General features: G+C 44.2%; 1 protein-coding gene across 3 annotated transcripts in view; it reads right to left on the bottom strand.

Moving 5' to 3' along the window:
* Window positions 1-17,327, bottom strand: part of FAM135A (family with sequence similarity 135 member A) — a 212,906-nt gene extending 195,579 nt beyond the window's left edge. For 2 of the 3 annotated variants that reach the window (XM_082249040.1, XM_082249042.1), the window contains exon 1: window positions 17,206-17,321. The gene's annotated coding sequence lies outside the window, so the exon portion shown is untranslated. Of the gene's footprint in view, window positions 1-17,205 lie in introns of all 3 variants that reach the window. The other variant, XM_082249041.1, reaches the window with a different exon arrangement.
* Between the last annotated feature and the right edge of the window lie 1,736 nt (window positions 17,328-19,063).

Below are 19,063 nucleotides of genomic sequence, written 5' to 3'. Positions count from 1 at the left end.
TGTCACTGGTCGTCCCAAAAGTGTCAAAAATTTCAGTTAGGTGTCCGATCTGTCTGCTGAAATCGCACTAAAAAAAAATCGCAGATTTGAACCATTACTAGTAAAAAAAAAAATATATATAATACATATATATATATAAATACATTAATTAATACAAAATAAAATCTTTCCTCTAGTTTGTAGACACAATAACATAACTTTTGCGCAAACCAATCAAAATATGCTTATTGCGATTTTATTTTTACCAAAAATATGTAGCAGAAAACAAAATTGGCCTAAAAGGATGTAAAAAAAAATTTTTTTTTTTTTTTTGGGAAATGTTATATAGCAGCAAGTGAAAAAGATAGATTTTTTCCCCAGAATTGTCACTCTTTGTTTATAGCGCAAGAAAAAAAAAAAAAAAAAAAAAAAAAAAAAAGAAAAAAAAAAAAAAATCGCAGAGGTGATCAAATACCACCAAAAGAAAGCTCAATTTGTGGGAAAAAAAGAACATCAATTTTATTTAGGTACAGCGTCGCACGACAGCGCAATTGTCCGTTAAAATAACGCAGTGCCAAAACGCAAAAAATGGCCTGGTCATTAAAGAGGTTGTAACCCCATACAACTTTTTTTTTTTTTGCAACCTGTAAGAGAAACACATAATGAGCTAGTATGCATCGCATACTAGCTCATTTTGAAATACTTACCTAAGAACGAGCCCCCGCCGTGCCGCCCGCTTACCTCTATGGCGGGCGACATGTCCAGTCGCCCGTCTTCCGGGATCGAGGCATCCGGCCATCTGATTGGCCGGAGCCGCAGTGACGTCACGTGCGCGGGAGCTGACAGTCACGGCACGGGGCTCTGAAGAAACGGCACCAGCGGCTGTTCCTTCAGAGCGCATGCACCAGTGACGTCACTGGCTGCATGTAAGGTAAATATCTCCTAAACGGTGCAAGTTTAGGAGATATTTACAGTACCTATAGGTAAGCCTTATCATAGGCTTACCTATAGGTAAAAATGTCAGAGGAGGGTTTACTTCCTCTTTAAGGGGGAAAATCCTTCCAGGCCAGGAGTGGTTAAAAGGAAGCCAACTGTTAGAAAAAAAAACAATACTGGGATGATGCTTGCAGTTGCAGGCATCATCCTGGTATAACCATTTAAATTCCAGCAACGTATGGGTATGTTGCTGGAGCCAAAGTGGTTACAGGTAAACGTGGTCCATATAGCACACCCCAGCAGGTACAGCCTGTATCCCATAAAACACTCATTTTGACGTCTGCATTAATTTAAACTATACATAAAACCTAAGGGCATATACTGTACATACTTGCATGAAAGAAAAGGTATTACTAGCAGAGCAAGCGGATGCTGCGTAAAATGTGCAGCTAAAGTACTCATGTTTATGGGAGTGTAAAATCTGCAGCTGTGTCCTACTGTTTTTGTTTGCATCTAAAGACAATGCACATTCTCATTATTTTATTTTTTTTACTATAGTGCTGCCTTTAGATGCAAACAAAACTCTGTATTTTTTTTCTGCCTGTGTGAATGAGCTCTAAGAGCTGGTTCACACTACCACTACCAGAAAGTCGCCCCGTGACTGGAAGAGACTTGGAAGAGACTTGGAAGAGACTTGGAAGAGACTTGGAAGAGACTTGGAAGAGACTTGGAAGAGACTTGTGCACTACTTTGAAGAGACAGGCGACTTTGTCTGTGGGGAATGCCTGGCTAATCTCTTTCTTCTTCCTGGAAAGTCTGATAACAAGTCGTGTCAATTAAGATAAGGAGGCAACTCCCATTGAAGTATATGGGACAGTCGGATCACAGGTCGCCTCAAAGTAGTACAGGACCCTTTTCTGATGTCTGAGCAACTTCAGTAGTGCCAATTAAGACGGCACTGATTGATTAACATTGCTTTTGTTATGTCAAGCTACCTGGGGCAACACAAGTTGCCCCACAAGTCGCGCTAGTGTGAATGGGCTCTAAAGCAGAACATATAGCTGCATAGCCTTGTACTGGTCATCTTAAGCAAGTTGTCAATCTGTGCTGAAATGCATGTTGTGCCTAAGCAGGCAGGCAAATATTAAAATTGAAGAATACAAAAAGATGTGTGAACACCTCTTATCTGTGTAGACACTGTGCTTGTGACAATTCCCCACCACTGAGGATATCCAAGGCTGACCATAGAAGATCACAACCATGTGTGGGCAGGCTGAATGATCAACTTGGGTACAACCAGCCTGCCTGATTCAGTTGCGATTATCGCTAACGGCCGTTATAGCCACTAGCAAAAATCACTGACTTCAGCCCGGAGAAGACATTTGCTTAGCAGGAGGGATTCCCGTCAGCACCGTGTGTTGATGAGGGAATCATGCCTTGCAAGGAAGAAATTTGCACCATGTATGGCCTACCTAAGGGTGCGACTTTTAAATGGAACTTGCTACACTGGAAAACACCGTCTTTTTTGCTGCGTGCACTTCCGTTCAGACATAGAATATACACTATCCCAACTGACCTTTAGACTGGATAATGAGCAGGAAAAATATTATGTGATAATATCCTAGACACATCTTTGTGTGTGCGTGCTTTTTTGCGAGTTGCTAAAGCAGCTGCAAACTGAAAGTTAAAATGTCCTCATTCAGAGGGGCGATAAAACTCTTCCGGCATGCAAAGCCCCTGGCAGATGTGTGTGCGTCCACCTCAGAGCTGGGGCTCTACATTTGGATCTGTGCACCCACTCCTCAAACTTTGACATGTGAATATGTCTGTACAGCCTGCCTGCATGCAGCTCCAAGTGGATGCACACACATCTGTCAGCGGCTTAATCACCCCTCTGAAGGAGCCCTTACAGCTTATTCACCATGGAGTTCTACTTTGTTCAATGGCTAGTTTGTTATCCACAACTAACAGAAGCAAGCCATTTTTCTTAAAGGGATACTAAACCAGATCATCTTTTTTCCTTACAAATAATCTATACACCTCCATTAGTGGCAATGTAATTTATTTTGCATTAAATTTTAGCTCATTGTTTTTCTCCATTTGTAACATTCTCTGCGAGTGCCCAAACCTCTCCTTTTCCTTCTTACTTCTGTTTGTTTGAAGTGAACATTATACACATCAGTTGTAGTCATGTGCACTGCTATGCACGCTACAATCCCAAAGCCTCTTCAACTCAGGAGCAAGCAAGAGAGGATGGCCATGCTCTTAAAGAGGATGTAAACCACAAATTAGTTTGTTTTTTTTTCTCACCCTGAAAGAGAAACGCATAATGAGCTAGTATGCATCGCATACTAGCTCATTATGAAATACTTACCTTAGAACGAGCCCCCGCCGTGCCGCCCACTTAGCTGTATGACGGCCGACATGTTCATTCGCCCATCTTCCGGGATCGCGGCATCCGGCCATCTGATTGGCCGGAGCCGCGGTGATGTCACTCCTGCACGCGCGCGGGAGCAAACGGTCACGGCACGGGACTCTGAAGGAACTGCACCAGCGGCCATTCCTTCAGAGCGCATGCGCCAGTGACGTCACTGGCTGCATGTAAGGTAAATATCTCCTAAACTGTACATGTTTAGGAGATATTTACAGTACCTATAGGTAAGCCTTATCATAGGCTTACCTATAGGCACAACTTGCAGAGGAGGGTTTACTTCCTCTTTAAGATGGGTACACACTATACAACTTTTGTTGTGAGTTTTCCTTTAGATTTACCTTCAACTATGTAATGCAAGGGCCTGCCTGATTGCATACAAATTGAAAGTGTTTGGGTCTGACCTCATATTATATGGTTTTACTAAGTCTGAAGGAAAAAATCTAAAGAAAGAAAACGATATAGTGTGTAGCCACTCTCTAACAGGAAATCAGGTCACATCAGGAAGAAGAAAAAAAAAAGGGGGGGAGGGGGGAATTTGTAGGAGGCTGAAAGCAATCATTGAAGGGACTTTGAGTGAAGAATGCATACCTGAAGAGAATATTTTTTTATCTTTATTTCCTTCCAAAGAATCAAATGTGTATGGAACATTTTCCTCCTAGAAGATCTATCCAACACACAAAGAAGACACAGCTAAATAACCATTTGCTTTGCATATTTGTGTTTTGCTTGAAGTCCCCCATCAATAGTCGTTTTTTTTAACTTATACCTACTTCCAGGTCCAATTAGGCCTGCGCTAAAAAAAAAAAAAAAAAGCAAAGAACTCTGTTCTCTTGTTTAGGGGGGAGTGGATCAAAGCTAGCCAGGTATAAAAGGACACCAGAGTACATTTACACCTGGCTGCTCATAGAACAGAGCGGGCTTTGTCTGCATCCATCCACTCTGCTCTGATATACAGAGGATCAGCTCACAGATTCCCTGCTGATCACAATGGAATCCACCCCGTGTGAAAGAAGCAAGAGCCTCCGTTAGGCCTGGTTCACACCTATGCAGGTTGAGGTGGATGCATATTTTCCTTTTTTTGTCCACACATGTTTTTGATGGGTTTTGTGTTTTTGAGAGGTGTCTTGTCTTGCAGAAGAAACCAGCAAAAAATGCATAAAAAATGCAAACACTGTATTTTTATGCATTTCTGCTGCTGTTTCAAATGTAGTCTATGGAACCACAAACCTGCTACGGGTAAAAAAAAAAAAAAAAAAAAAAAACACTGACCCTTTCAAAAAAAAAAAAAAAAAAAAGAAACCTTGCACCAGTGGAAAACGCACAGCTGTCAACATGACCCAAATGGAAACCATGTTAAATGGACTGTAGTGCATTTCTGCAAAACTGAAAATGCACTAAAAAAAAAAAAAATATAGGTGTAAACTAGGCCTTAAAAGTGGTTCTAAAGCCACTATGATGTGATCTATAAGAGGATATGGTATGAAACATGTGCCCCCCTGTATATGCTTTATAAAAAAAAAAAAAGGCAGATTTCTACCTTATTTCAGAGCGCCTCTCGGCGCTCATGTGACTGCTTGTCTCTCTCCACTCCCAGTCTGACAGCTACAGTGGGAGGAGTCAAGAACTTCTGCTGACTTCAGCCAGGAGTAGGGAAGGAGAGGAAGAGAGAGGCGAGCAAACACGTGAGCGCCGGGAGGTGCTCTGAAGGTAGAAATCATTTTATTTTTTATAAAGCATATACAGTGGGGCACATGTTATCTAACAGAGGGTATAGTATGAACATCACATAGTTTTATGGCAGTGGGGCTAGGAGCAGAGTGGCACTGGTACCAGCTAACAGGCAGGGGGAGAGGGGAGATCTGCAGATGACGGAGGCACGAAAACTGACCAGGGCTCAGCAGCCATGATAAAGCGTAGTCACAGTTTACGGGGGGGGGGGGCAGAAACAGGCAGGATCAACCAGGTATTTTAGATGATACAAGGGGCTAAATTACACAGCACACACAATGTGCTATAAAACATGCTTTAACGCTTCCTCAAAATGTACTAATCATTGGGAATTATATCAAAAGACTTTAAATTTTTGGTATTTGACCCCCACTAAACTTTTCAAAATTTTACCCCTTAACTCCAGCATTATGTTGGAGAGAGTGTGGTGAACAAGGGACGCTATTCCATATAGTTTGGGAGTGTAAAAAACTTATTTTTTGGAACAAAATATTCTCTATGATCTCAGAAGTTGTGGAAAAAAACATAATTCCAAGTCCTGAGATGGCGATCTTGCATCTAAATATCCATGAGATACCTATAAAGCAGTGATCCTAAACCCTGGCCTACAGGGCCCACTACCAGGCCAGATTTTCAAGATAACTGAAATACATCCCAGGCGATATCATTTGCTGCTCAGTGATTGCAGTACTCTAGTCTGCATCTCCCCAAGGTAATACCTAAAATCTGGCCTGTTAGTGGGCCCTGTAGGCCAGGGTTGAGGACCACTGCTATAAAGTATCGAGTAGTGGCCTTACATCTTTTATTAGTGGCAAAACTCTTAATCACAAGAAGATGGAAATCTCAGGAGATACCATCTCCATCTGATATTGTTACATTACTTTATCAGCAATGTGAGATGGAAAAAAATTATGGCTACTATAAGTTCGGCGAAGAAAATATTTGTAGTTGGATGGAATCCATGGCTAAACAATCTAAGATGTATGGTGACAATGGATTAGATAAGGTATGTGTGTTAATGTAAGGATTGCTTAGTAGGAATGATTTTATTGATCGTGAGGTAAAACGTGAATGGGCTATGGGGAACAGGTCTCTCTTTTATTAGAAGATCGACGTCTAGTGACGATAGATCGAAGATAATGAGCCTATATATAACTGCAAACCACACAACGTCACTTCCTGGACTCCGTGGAACAAATGCCGGTTGCGTTCCCAGATAGAGCAGTGATGGCCTTTTTATGTGGATTTTTATCGTTTATATGCCCAATATCTTTTATTTCTTGTGACTATCTTTAATCCTATAATAAATAAACCTTTTTTGTGGGCTTCACTATATATAGTTACATAGTTAGTGAGGTTGAAAAAAAGACATCCGTCCATCCAGTTCAACCTATGGTGTGTGTGTGTGTGTGTTTGCTTGCTTTTAACCGTACATTGTATACCCCTGTATGTTGTGGTCTTTAAGGTGTCCATCTAATAGTTTTTTGAAACTATCGATGCTCCCCGCTGATACCACTGCTTGTGGAAGAGAATTCCACATCCTTACCACTCTTACAGTGAAGAACCCCTTACGCACTTTAAGGTTAAACAGCCTTTCCTCTAGTTTTAGTGAGTGGCCACGTGTCTTATTGTATCTCCTTTCTCTGAATAGTTTGTTCCTTATGCTCGGGTCACCAGTACAGTATTTGTACATTGATATCATATCCCCCCTCAATCGTCTCTTCTCTAGAGAGAATAAGTTCAGGGCTTGTAGTCTTTCCTCATAGCTGATGTCCTCCATTCCCCTAATTATTTTTGTTGCCCTTCTCTGGACTTTCTCCAGTTCCAGCACATCCTTCCTGAGGACCGGTGCCCAGAACTGGACAGCATACTCCAGATGTCGGCTTATTGCTTTTTTTGAGTGACACCGGAGAGAGATTCACTGTGTTTCCTGTTTGGAGATCCATTGGTTCATTCAATTCCAAGGCTCATTTGACCCATTGGCTCTGGTGAGTGGATCCCCTTAGGGCAGTGGTCCTCAACTCCGGTCCCACTAACAGGCCAGATTTTAAGTATTACCTTGGGGAGATGCAGACTAGAGTACTGCAATCACTGAGCAGCAAATGATATCACCTGGGATGTATTTCAGTTATCTCGCAAACCTGGCCTATTAGTGGGCCCTGAGGACCAGGGTTGAGGACCACTACCTTAGGGGACTTAAGGCACCTTCCACTGTGTGGAGCACCATAGCACTTTTGGTATCAGCACCTCATTGAGCACGATTGCACTTGGCATAGGACTGATTATTTAATTTGGGCAATTCATTGAATTGTCATACGGTTGACATTTATTATCGCTACTATTTGCACCTTTGCACTTACATTGAGCACTTTGATTTTATTGTTTAATACTACTGCATTTGTTCTTAAATCAGTTTTGGATTCAGCACAATTGCACTTTATGCACTTATATTATTTAGGGATGCACCGAAATGAAATTCTTGGCCGAAGCCGAATAATAATGAAATGCTTGGCCGAAGGCCGAATACCGGACGCGGTGTTTCGCATTTTTTCCATTTATTTTGCCAATTTTTAGGGGGCACGCTGATGGGCACATTTTATGTTAGGGGGCACGCTGATGGGCACATTTTATGTTAGGGGGCACGCTGATGGGCACATTTTATGTTAGGGGGCACGCTGATGGGCAAAACAAAACATTTAAATCAGCGTTGCTCTTAACATAAAATATGCCCATTAGCGTGCCCCTTAACATAAAATATGCCCATCAAAGTGCCCCTTAACATAAAACATGCTCATCAGCATGTCCCTTAGCATAAAATAAGGGGCACGCTGATGGCCACATTTTATGTCAAGGGAGCACTCTGTTGAGCACATTTTTTTTCTTTTTTTTTTAAGGGGCACTTTATAGGGTACTCTAATGAGCATGGCAAGTGGCAACATATGGCAAAATATGCCAGTCTGCACACTAATGCTTGTGCAGCTACCGTATTCTCCCCAAATGTGCTCCACATACCTGAACTGCAGCCAGGTCAGAGCCAAAAGCCGCGAACAGGGGGGCGGGGCGTGCACAGTGTCACGCTCGCTGGACCTAGTGTGAAGGAGCCGCAGTCAGGAGCAGGGGGCGGGACGCGCGCGTGACGTCACACCCCCTACTCGCGGCCTGGACAGGACACCGGCGGCGTGTGAGCAGGGAGCCGGGAGCCGCAATGAGGAAGGGGACTGAAGGACTCCTAGGTAGCGGGCTCGCAGTCCAGGGGGAAGCATCGCGTGGGCCGCCATTTACTGACCACCACTGACATTTTTTCGGCACAAATTTATTCGGCCTTTTTACTTATTCGGCCGAACACCGAAAGTGCTATTTTTTCTATTTTCGGCCGAACATTGTTCGGCCGCCGAACATTCGGTGCTTCCCTAATATTATTTATGTTAAAGTTTGCATTTAGCACAACTGCACTTTATTATTGTATATGAATTTATGTCATTCATACTTATTTGTATTTTTTGTCACTTATATTATTGAAAGCGCTGCTTCTTTTTTTTTTTTTAATTTTATACACTTTATAGCTCCGAGCACGGGTTATAATTTTAGTAATACATAGCCTATTATGACCACCAGCTGTGGGAAACCGCAATGCATCGCTATTTTACCGCATTTTGTGGCCAGAGGTCAAAACGTTGCTATCCTTAACGAGACTCTTCCTCGTTCAGGAGAGGGAGGTTGAACCTCCCCTAACCGCAGCAGCTCCTAAACGATCCTAAAAGCCTATCTGTACATGGACACTAATGGCGCTTTTCCACTGCATGGAACCGAATGGTTCGGCTCGCTTTTGTGCTTTTCCACTGCTGGTACCGCATGGTATGGTGTAGGAACAGTTTGGTTCGGTACGGTACGGCGGCGCTTTTCCACTGCATGGAACTGAACGGTACGGCTCTCAAAAACAGTACCACCTCGATTGTGGTTCCAACAGGTACCATATCCCACAATCCTTTGCATGCAGTCACTACTAGCCACTGATTGGTCAGAGAATCCCACCGACCCCGTTGTTATCCCCACCCACTTAACTTTAGTACTACTTTAGTGGAAAAGCAAACCATACCGTACCGAACCGTTCCAACACCGTACCATGCGGTACCAGCAGTGGAAAAGCAAACTGGGCCAAGCAGGGCCGAGTAGAGCCGAGCCGGTACTTGCAGAGGAAAAGTGCCAATAGGCTTTTATGGAGTCGAGTTCAATAGCTTTGGCAAAAAAAAAGCCAAAAGCTTCTAAACTCAAGCTTAGGAGCCGTAGTGTACATGAAGCCTAAGCGGAGCAGACATGAACCTGTTATCTGCCTGATCAGTGGACAGATTCCTCGCTGAGCAGGTTGATCTGCTGCCGGAGTCCACCTGTCTGACAGGGATCCAAAGAATAACTTAAGCCATTTTTCTAGTTTTTCCACAAAGTGGAGAGGGATTAGAACAACTGCATAATGTTATCGCAGGCTGTGCTCCTGTTAGGGAGATTTATCCTCTCTTGTCCTGATTTTCATTAAAGGTGAAGGTAAAAGAAAATCCCAACTTTTGTGCGGTCCCCAGAACAGGAGTAGAGGTGAAATCTTCCAATGTAGACACTAGCTCTGGTAACCCTGCTGATAATCAGGGATTCCCTCACTTTGGAGGGATTTCCTCTCACTTCCTGTTTTGACTATGTGACAGGAAGTAAAGGGAAATCTCCCCTTTGGGACACAGATGGCAAAAAGGTAGGGGTTTTAACACTCCCTTACTCTACATGTTTTAAGCTCTACTTTAAAACAGTTAGTTTATAGTTCGGTACATATTAACCCCTTGGCACCAACAGAATGCAAATATGCAGCCTCGGCTTTAGGGGGTTGTACCGGGGTGATGCCTGCAGCTAGAGGCATCACCCTGGTACCTTTGTTTAGAGCTGACGGTCGGCTTTCTTGCAATGACAACCGATGCCGCTGAGCAGCCATTCGGCTGTCATTACTAGGAGCGAGAGGGGACATCCCCCCCTCTCCCGCCGCATTGCGTGGCTCACCTAGGTTTCCCCGTTTTACCGGCAGACCCAAGCCACCACGTCCGCTAGCTGGCTAAAGACCCAAACAAAGCCGAATTCGGCTCTGATCGGGCCTCCATTGTAAAAACCCGGAAGCAATGTCATGACATCACTTCTGGGTACTGGAGCCTTAAAGGCGCCAGATTTAAAGAAAGACAGCATTCAAAAAAGCCAAACTTGGGTGTTTTGAATGCTTTTAAGTGCAGAGGAGGATTTGGGATCTTATGAAACTCAGATCCCTCCATAAAGAGCACCTATCACTGCCTATTACTGTCAAAAGGGATGTTTACATTCCTTGTGACAGCAATAAAAGTGATCAAAAATTTGTTCACATGAATAGTATAAAAAAATAAATAAATAATTAGGGAGAAAAAAAAAAAAGTGAAGCGCCTGTCCCTCCGTGCTCGCGCGCAGAAGCTAACGCATACACAAGTTGCTCCTGCATATGCAAACAGTGTAAACCACACAGAGGTATTGCCACAATCATTAGATCGAGAGAAATAATTCCAGCACAAGATCTCCTCTGTAACTCAACCGTTAAAACATTTTAAAGTGTCACCTATGGAGATTTTTTAAGTACCAAAGTTTGTCGCCATTGCACAAGTGTGTGCAATTTTAAAGTATGACATGTTCGGTATCTCACATCTTTCACATTATACAAAAAAATTGGGCTAACTTTGCTGTTTGGTTTTGTTTTTTAATTCCTGAAAAATTTACTTCTTCCCGAAAAATTGCATTTGAAAGACCGCTGGGCAAATACCGTGTGACAAAAAATATTGCAACAATCGCCATTTTGTTCTCTAGGGTCTAAAAAAATATAGAATGTTTGGGTGTTCCAAGTAATTTTCTAGCAAAAATGACTGATATTAACTTGTAAGTAACATATGTCAGAAAAAGTCTTAGGCTCATAGGGGTTAAAAGAGAAAATGATTTAAATATTATATTTTAGATGCTGCATCTATCCCTGGCCGACTATAAATCTGAGAAGTGAAATCAAACACCGCTGATCACTCAGTTCTCCCTGCTGCTCTAAACAGAGAGCTGGCACGGCCTTTTTCCTTGAGCTACTGTGGTTTAGCCTAGGTTCACACTAAGGCAAATTCAAACCAGCATTTTTAGTCCGACTTCACAGACATCTGTGCCGTTCATGTACAGATGTTTATTGAAATCGCCCCCAAAGTTGCCAAAAGTAGTGCAGAAACTACTTTTGGGAATGGGTGCGGCCCCCAAAGTCGGCGCTGCACCCATTTAGATGGATCCATTGCTGGCAATTGGCTCAGATTTCTCAAACTGCATGTCAAATCGGACCAATGTGAACATGGTCTTAGAAAGATTTGTATTAGGAGGAGCACAAATACAAAAACATAACAGCTTTCTTACAACATTAGGACAGTTGAGCTAATAAAAAAAAAAAAAAAAAAAGCTTGGCGTTGTTATGTTTTCAATGATGATTGCAGGAGGAGAGTGGAGTGGTACCATATGCCATATTGTGAAGTGACACAATGCGGTTTCCATGTATTTAAAGATACATAGAAACCAGGAGGAGCTGATCAGTTTACACAAGTGTCTGCTCTGACAGGCTGACACTAATAAATGGGACTGGTTTACCCAATAGCCATGTGCCACATTCAGCACAACCGTGTAAAAAGAACCCATCTGAAGATCAACATTTCCTCTAGCTGGATCTGTAAAAATAATGCTTTTAGAGACAATTCCCTTTCCACACAACTATTGCCCTTTATACTGCTTAAAAGGTAACTCCGCTTTCATAGGAAAAAATACAGCAATAAAAAAATTTAAAAATATCTAGCATATATGATTGTGACACAAGTCATATTGTAATTTAATGTTATTAACATCTACCTTTCCTTTTCATTCTGCAGTGCTGTCATTTTCTGTAAAATCCAATGAAAGAAGGCAACCTGGAGGCGTTCTGTACACATTTTGTGTATGGAACGCCCCCAGAAATGTTTTTCCCTGCTTGTGATTGGCTCACTGATTTTCCCAGAAGTCTGCATTAACATACAAGTCAGATTTTAGGCATCCTATGCAAGAAAACTTTCAGTTTTGGTAAGATGCTCCTAAAGGGCTAATCACTTCTAAAGGGATGCAGACCCTGCAGCTTCAGAAAAGCCACGGTCATTCAGATTCAGTATCCAAAAGACATAAAAGAATCAACACCTTATTCTGAACAGCAGAAACAAGTAGGTATCTGCAACAAAGATTGTGCATTGATTCTCTACACAACTGAACTAGAAGTCTAAGGTTCTCTTGCACTCCATACAGCTGAGCCATAGCTTTTTCTATAACCTGAACCACAAGTCCCAACATACACTTGAGCCATAAAACTTTCTCCATAACCTGAACCATAGGTCCTACCATACACCTAAACCATAGGTTCTTTCTCCAACACCTGAGCCATAGCTTTCTCCAATACCTAAACCATAGGTCCCACCATATACCTCAGCCATAAGTTCCTTCTACAACACCTGCGCCACGGGTCGCCTCTCTAGACAACTGCGCCACGGGTCGCCTCTCTAGACAACTGCGCCACGGGTCGCCTCTCTAGACAACTGCGCCACGGGTCGCCTCTCTAGACAACTGCGCCACGGGTCGCCTCTCTAGACAACTGCGCCACGGGTCGCCTCTCTAGACAACTGCGCCACGGGTCGCCTCTCTAGACAACTGCGCCACGGGTCGCCTCTCTAGACAACTGCGCCACGGGTCGCCTCTCTAGACAACTGCGCCACGGGTCCCCTCTCTAGACAACTGCGCCACGGGTCCCCTCTCTAAACAACTGCGCCACGGGTCCCCTCTCTAAACAACTGCGCCACGGGTCCCCTCTCTAGACAAATGCGCCACGGGTCCCCTCTCTAAACAACTGCACCACAGGTCCCCTCTCTAAACAACTAAGTTATGGGTCTCTCAATACACCAGCGCTATAGGTCCCCTCTCTATATACCCGAGTCTCTTTACACATCTGAGCCATAAGTACCCCTCTCTATATACCCGAGTCTCTTTACACATCTGAGCCATAAGTGCCCCTCTCTATATACCCGAGTCTCTTTACACATCTGATCCATAAATGCCCCCCTCTATATACCCGGGTCTCCTTACACATCTGAGCCATAAGTGCCCGCCTCTATATACCCGAGTCTCTTTACACATCTGAGCCATAAGTGCCCCTCTCTATATACCCGAGTCTCTTTACACATCTGATCCATAAGTGCCCCTCTCTATATACCCGAGTCTCTTTACACATCTGAGCCATAAATGCCCCCCTCTATATACCCGGGTCTCTTTACACATCTGAGCCATAAGTGCCCCTCTCTATATACCCGAGTCTCTTTACACATCTGAGCCATAAGTGCCCCTCTCTATATACCCGAGTCTCTTTACACATCTGAGCCATAAATGCCCCCCTCTATATACCCGGGTCTCTTTACACATCTGAGCCATAAGTGCCCCTCTCTATATACCCGAGTCTCTTTACACATCTGAGCCATAAGTGCCCCTCTCTATATACCCGAGTCTCTTTACACATCTGAGCCATAAGTGCCCCTCTCTATATACCCGAGTCTCTTTACACATCTGAGCCATAAGTGCCCCCCTCTATATACCCGAGTCTCTTTACACATCTGATCCATAAGTGCCCCTCTCTATATACCCGGGTCTCTTTACACATCTGATCCATAAGTGCCCCCCTCTATATACCCGGGTCTCTTTACACATCTGAGCCATAAGTGCCCCTCTCTATATACCCGGGTCTCTATACACATCTGATCCATAAGTGCCCCCCTCTATATACCCGGGTCTCTTTACACATCTGATCCATAAGTGCCCCCCTCTATATACCCGGGTCTCTTTACACATCTGAGCCATAAGTGCCCCCCTCTATATACCCGAGTCTCTTTACACATCTGAGCCATAAGTGCCCCCTCTATATACCCGAGTCTCTTTACACATCTGAGCCATAAGTGCCCCCTCTATATACCCGAGTCTCTTTACACATCTGAGCCATAAGTGCCCCTCTCTATATACCCGGGTCTCCTTACACATCTGAGCCATAAGTGCCCCCTCTATATACCCGAGTCTCTTTACACATCTGAGCCATAAGTGCCCCTCTCTATATACCCGGGTCTCTTTACACATCTGAGCCATAAGTGCCCCCTCTATATACCCGAGTCTCTTTACACATCTGAGCCATAAGTGCCCCTCTCTATATACCCGGGTCTCTTTACACATCTGAGCCATAAGTGCCCCACTCTATATACCCGAGTCTCTTTACACATCTGATCCATAAGTGCCCCTCTCTATATACCCGAGTCTCTTTACACATCTGAGCCATAAGTGCCCCTCTCTATATACCCGGGTCTCTTTACACATCTGAGCCATAAGTGCCCCCCTCTATATACCCGAGTCTCTTTACACATCTGATCCATAAGTGCCCCTCTCTATATACCCGAGTCTCTTTACACATCTGAGCCATAAATGCCCCCCTCTATATACCCGGGTCTCCTTACACATCTGAGCCATAAGTGCCCCCCTCTATATACCCGCGTCTCTTTACACATCTGAGCCATAAGTGCCCCTCTCTATATACCGGAGTCTCTTTACACATCTGATCCATAAGTGCCCCTCTCTATATACCCGGGTCTCTTTACACATCTGAGCCATAAGTGCCCCCCTCTATATACCCGAGTCTCTTTACACATCTGAGCCATAAGTGCCCCCCTCTATATACCCGGGTCTCTTTACACATCTGAGCCATAAATGCCCCCCTCTATATACCCGGGTCTCCTTACACATCTGAGCCATAAGTGCCCCCCTCTATATACCCGCGTCTCTTTACACATCTGAGCCATAAGTGCCCCTCTCTATATACCGGAGTCTCTTTACACATCTGATCCATAAGTGCCCCTCTCTATATACCCGGGTCTCTTTACACATCTGAGCCATAAGTGCCCCCCTCTATATACCCGAGTCTCTTTACACATCTGAGCCATAAGTGCCCCCCTCTATATACCCGGGTCTCTTTACACATCTGAGCCATAAATGCCCCCCTCTATATACCCGGGTCTCCTTACACATCTGAGCCATAAGTGCCCCCCTCTATATACCCGGGTCTCTTTACACATCTGAGCCATAAATGCCCCCCTCTATATACCCGGGTCTCTTTACACATCTGAGCCATAAGTGCCCCTCTCTATATACCCGAGTCTCTTTACACATCTGATCCATAAGTGCCCCTCTCTATATACCCGGGTCTCTTTACACATCTGAGCCATAAGTGCCCCCCTCTATATACCCGAGTCTCTTTACACATCTGAGCCCTAAGTGCCCTCCTCTATATACCCGAGTCTCTTTACACATCTGAGCCCTAAGTGCCCTCCTCTATATACCCGAGTCTCTTTACACATCTGATCCATAAGTGCCCTCCTCTATATACCCGAGTCTCTTTACACATCTGATCCATAAGTGCCCTCCTCTATATACCCGAGTCTCTTTACACATCTGATCCATAAGTGCCCTCCTCTATATACCCGAGTCTCTTTACACATCTGATCCATAAGTGCCCTCCTCTATATACCCGAGTCTCTTTACACATCTGAGCCATAAGTGCCCTCCTCTATATACCCGGGTCTCTTTACACATCTGATCCATAAGTGCCCCTCTCTATATACCCGAGTCTCTTTACACATCTGAGCCATAAGTGCCCCTCTCTATATACCCGGGTCTCTTTACACATCTGAGCCATAAATGCCCCCCTCTATATACCCGAGTCTCTTTACACATCTGAGCCATAAGTGCCCCTCTCTATATACCCGAGTCTCTTTACACATCTGAGCCATAAGTGCCCCTCTCTATATACCCGAGTCTCTTTACACATCTGAGCCATAAGTGCCCCTCTCTATATACCCGAGTCTCTTTACACATCTGAGCCATAAGTGCCCCCCTCTATATACCCGAGTCTCTTTACACATCTGAGCCATAAGTGCCCTCCTCTATATACCCGAGTCTCTTTACACATCTGAGCCATAAGTGCCCCCTCTATATACCCGAGTCTCTTTACACATCTGAGCCATAAGTGCCCGCCTCTATATACCCGAGTCTCTTTACACATCTGAGCCATAAGTGCCCCCCTCTATATACCCGAGTCTCTTTACACATCTGATCCATAAGTGCCCCCCTCTATATACCCGAGTCTCTTTACACATCTGATCCATAAGTGCCCCCCTCTATATACCCGAGTCTCTTTACACATCTGATCCATAAGTGCCCCCCTCTATATACCCGAGTCTCTTTACACATCTGAGCCATAAGTGCCCTCCTCTATATACCCGAGTCTCTTTACACATCTGAGCCATAAGTGCCCCCTCTATATACCCGAGTCTCTTTACACATCTGAGCCATAAGTGCCCTCCTCTATATACCCGAGTCTCTTTACACATCTGAGCCATAAGTGCCCCCTCTATATACCCGAGTCTCTTTACACATCTGAGCCATAAGTGCCCGCCTCTATATACCCGAGTCTCTTTACACATCTGAGCCATAAGTGCCCCCCTCTATATACCCGAGTCTCTTTACACATCTGATCCATAAGTGCCCCCCTCTATATACCCGAGTCTCTTTACACATCTGATCCATAAGTGCCCCCCTCTATATACCCGAGTCTCTTTACACATCTGAGCCATAAGTGCCCTCCTCTATATACCCGAGTCTCTTTACACATCTGAGCCATAAGTGCCCTCCTCTATATACCCGAGTCTCTTTACACATCTGAGCCATAAGTCTCCCCATAAACCTGAGCTAAAGGTCTCTCTCCAGTCACCACACACCTGAGCCATAGTCCCTATATACCTGAGCTGAAGGTCTCACGGGTCCATGGGTGTCTCTCTCCCTACACCTGAGCGGTAAGTCCTCCTCTCTATACACCTGGTCCTGTCTGTACACACACACACCCCGCTGTCACACCCTACACACACCATACAAATAGCCGTCCTCTCAGCTGTATGCTCACTCCGGGCCCTCTCCCGCCCACCTCACATTCTCCCCATCCATGCGGCTCTTACCGGTGGCCGGGCAGAGGAAGCAGACAAGGCGCGGAAAGGCGGCCAAAGCCCCGGCCTTTAGTAAGACAGCCATCCGGCTGGCCTCGGACACACAGCGAGGAGGAGAGCCGCCTGGAGCCCCGCCCCCCGAATGACAGCCTGAGAAGGAGGGGACTCCCAGCCAAGGAGACACACCGCCGTACTAAGGAAGAGGGGGGAGAGGAGGTGTCACATGGTGGTGTCACCTTACTACAATCTGTACAGCAGAGGGGATATCATCCCTACACACACTTCCAACTAATACACTATGATATATGGATAGTGTGCTATCCTCTATAGACACACACTCCATCTCTTCCTACAGAAGCTGAGCTGTGCCTATAGGAATATGATATATCACCCTTCGATCACCATACACAGGGAAATAACTTCCATACAGAATCTGATCTGTGCCTATAGGAATATGATATATCACCCTTCTATCACCATACACAGAGCAATATCTTCCATACAGAATCTGATCTGTGCCTATAGGAATATGATATATCACCTTCTATCACCATACACAGAGCAATATCTTCCCTACAGGAGCTGAGCTGTGCCTATAGGAATATGATATATCACCTTCTATCACCATACACAGGGCAATATCTTCCATACAGAATCTGTGCTGTGCCTATAGGAATATGATATATCACCTTCTATCACCATACACAGAGCAATATCTTCCATACAGGATCTGATCTGTGCCTATAGGAATATGATATATCACCCTTCTATCACCATACACAGAGCAATATCTTCCATACAGAATCTGAGCTGTGCCTATAGGAATATGATATATCACCCTTCTATCACCATACACAGAGCAATATCTTCCATACAGGATCTGATCTGTGCCTATAGGAATATGATATATCACCCTTCTATCACCATACACAGGGCAATATCTTCCATACAGGATCTGAGCTGTGCCTATAGGAATATGATATATCACCCTTCTATCACCATACACAGAGCAATATCTTCCATACAGAATCTGATCTGTGCCTATAGGAATATGATATATCACCCTTCTATCACCATACACAGAGCAATATCTTCCATACAGAATCTGATCTGTGCCTATAGGAATATGATATATCACCTTCTATCACCATACACAGAGCAATATCTTCCATACAGAATCTGTGCTGTGCCTATAGGAATATGATATATCACCCTTCTATCACCATACACAGAGCAATATCTTCCATACAGAATCTGAGCTGTGCCTATAGGAATATGATATATCACCCTTCTATCACCATACACAGAGCAATATCTTCCATACAGAATCTGTGCTGTGCCTATAGGAATATGATATATCACCCTTCTATCACCATACACAGGGCAATATCTTCCATACAGGATCTGAGCTGTGCCTATAGGAATATGATATATCACCTTCTATCACCATACACAGAGCAATATCTTCCATACAGGATCTGAGCTGTGCCTATAGGAATATGATATATCACCCTTCTATCACCATACACAGGGCAATATCTTCCCTACAGGAGCTGAGCTGTGCCTATAGGAATATGATATATCACCCTTCTATCACCATACACAGGGCAATATCTTCCATACAGGATCTGAGCTGTGCCTATAGGAATATGATATATCACCTTCTATCACCATACACAGAGCAATATCTTCCATACAGGATCTGAGCTGTGCCTATAGGAATATGATATATCACCCTTCTATCACCATACACAGGGCAATATCTTCCCTACAGGAGCTGAGCTGTGCCTATAGGAATATGATATATCACCCTTCTATCACCATACACAGGGAAATAACTTCCCTACAGAATCTGTGCTGTGCCTATAGG

This window comes from Pelophylax lessonae, assembly GCF_965119305.1.
Source record: "Pelophylax lessonae genome assembly, chromosome: 3".
Taxonomy (NCBI): Eukaryota; Metazoa; Chordata; class Amphibia; order Anura; family Ranidae; genus Pelophylax; species Pelophylax lessonae.
The sequence above is the reverse complement of the archived record's forward strand: the minus strand, read 5'-3'. Positions and strand labels throughout refer to the sequence as shown.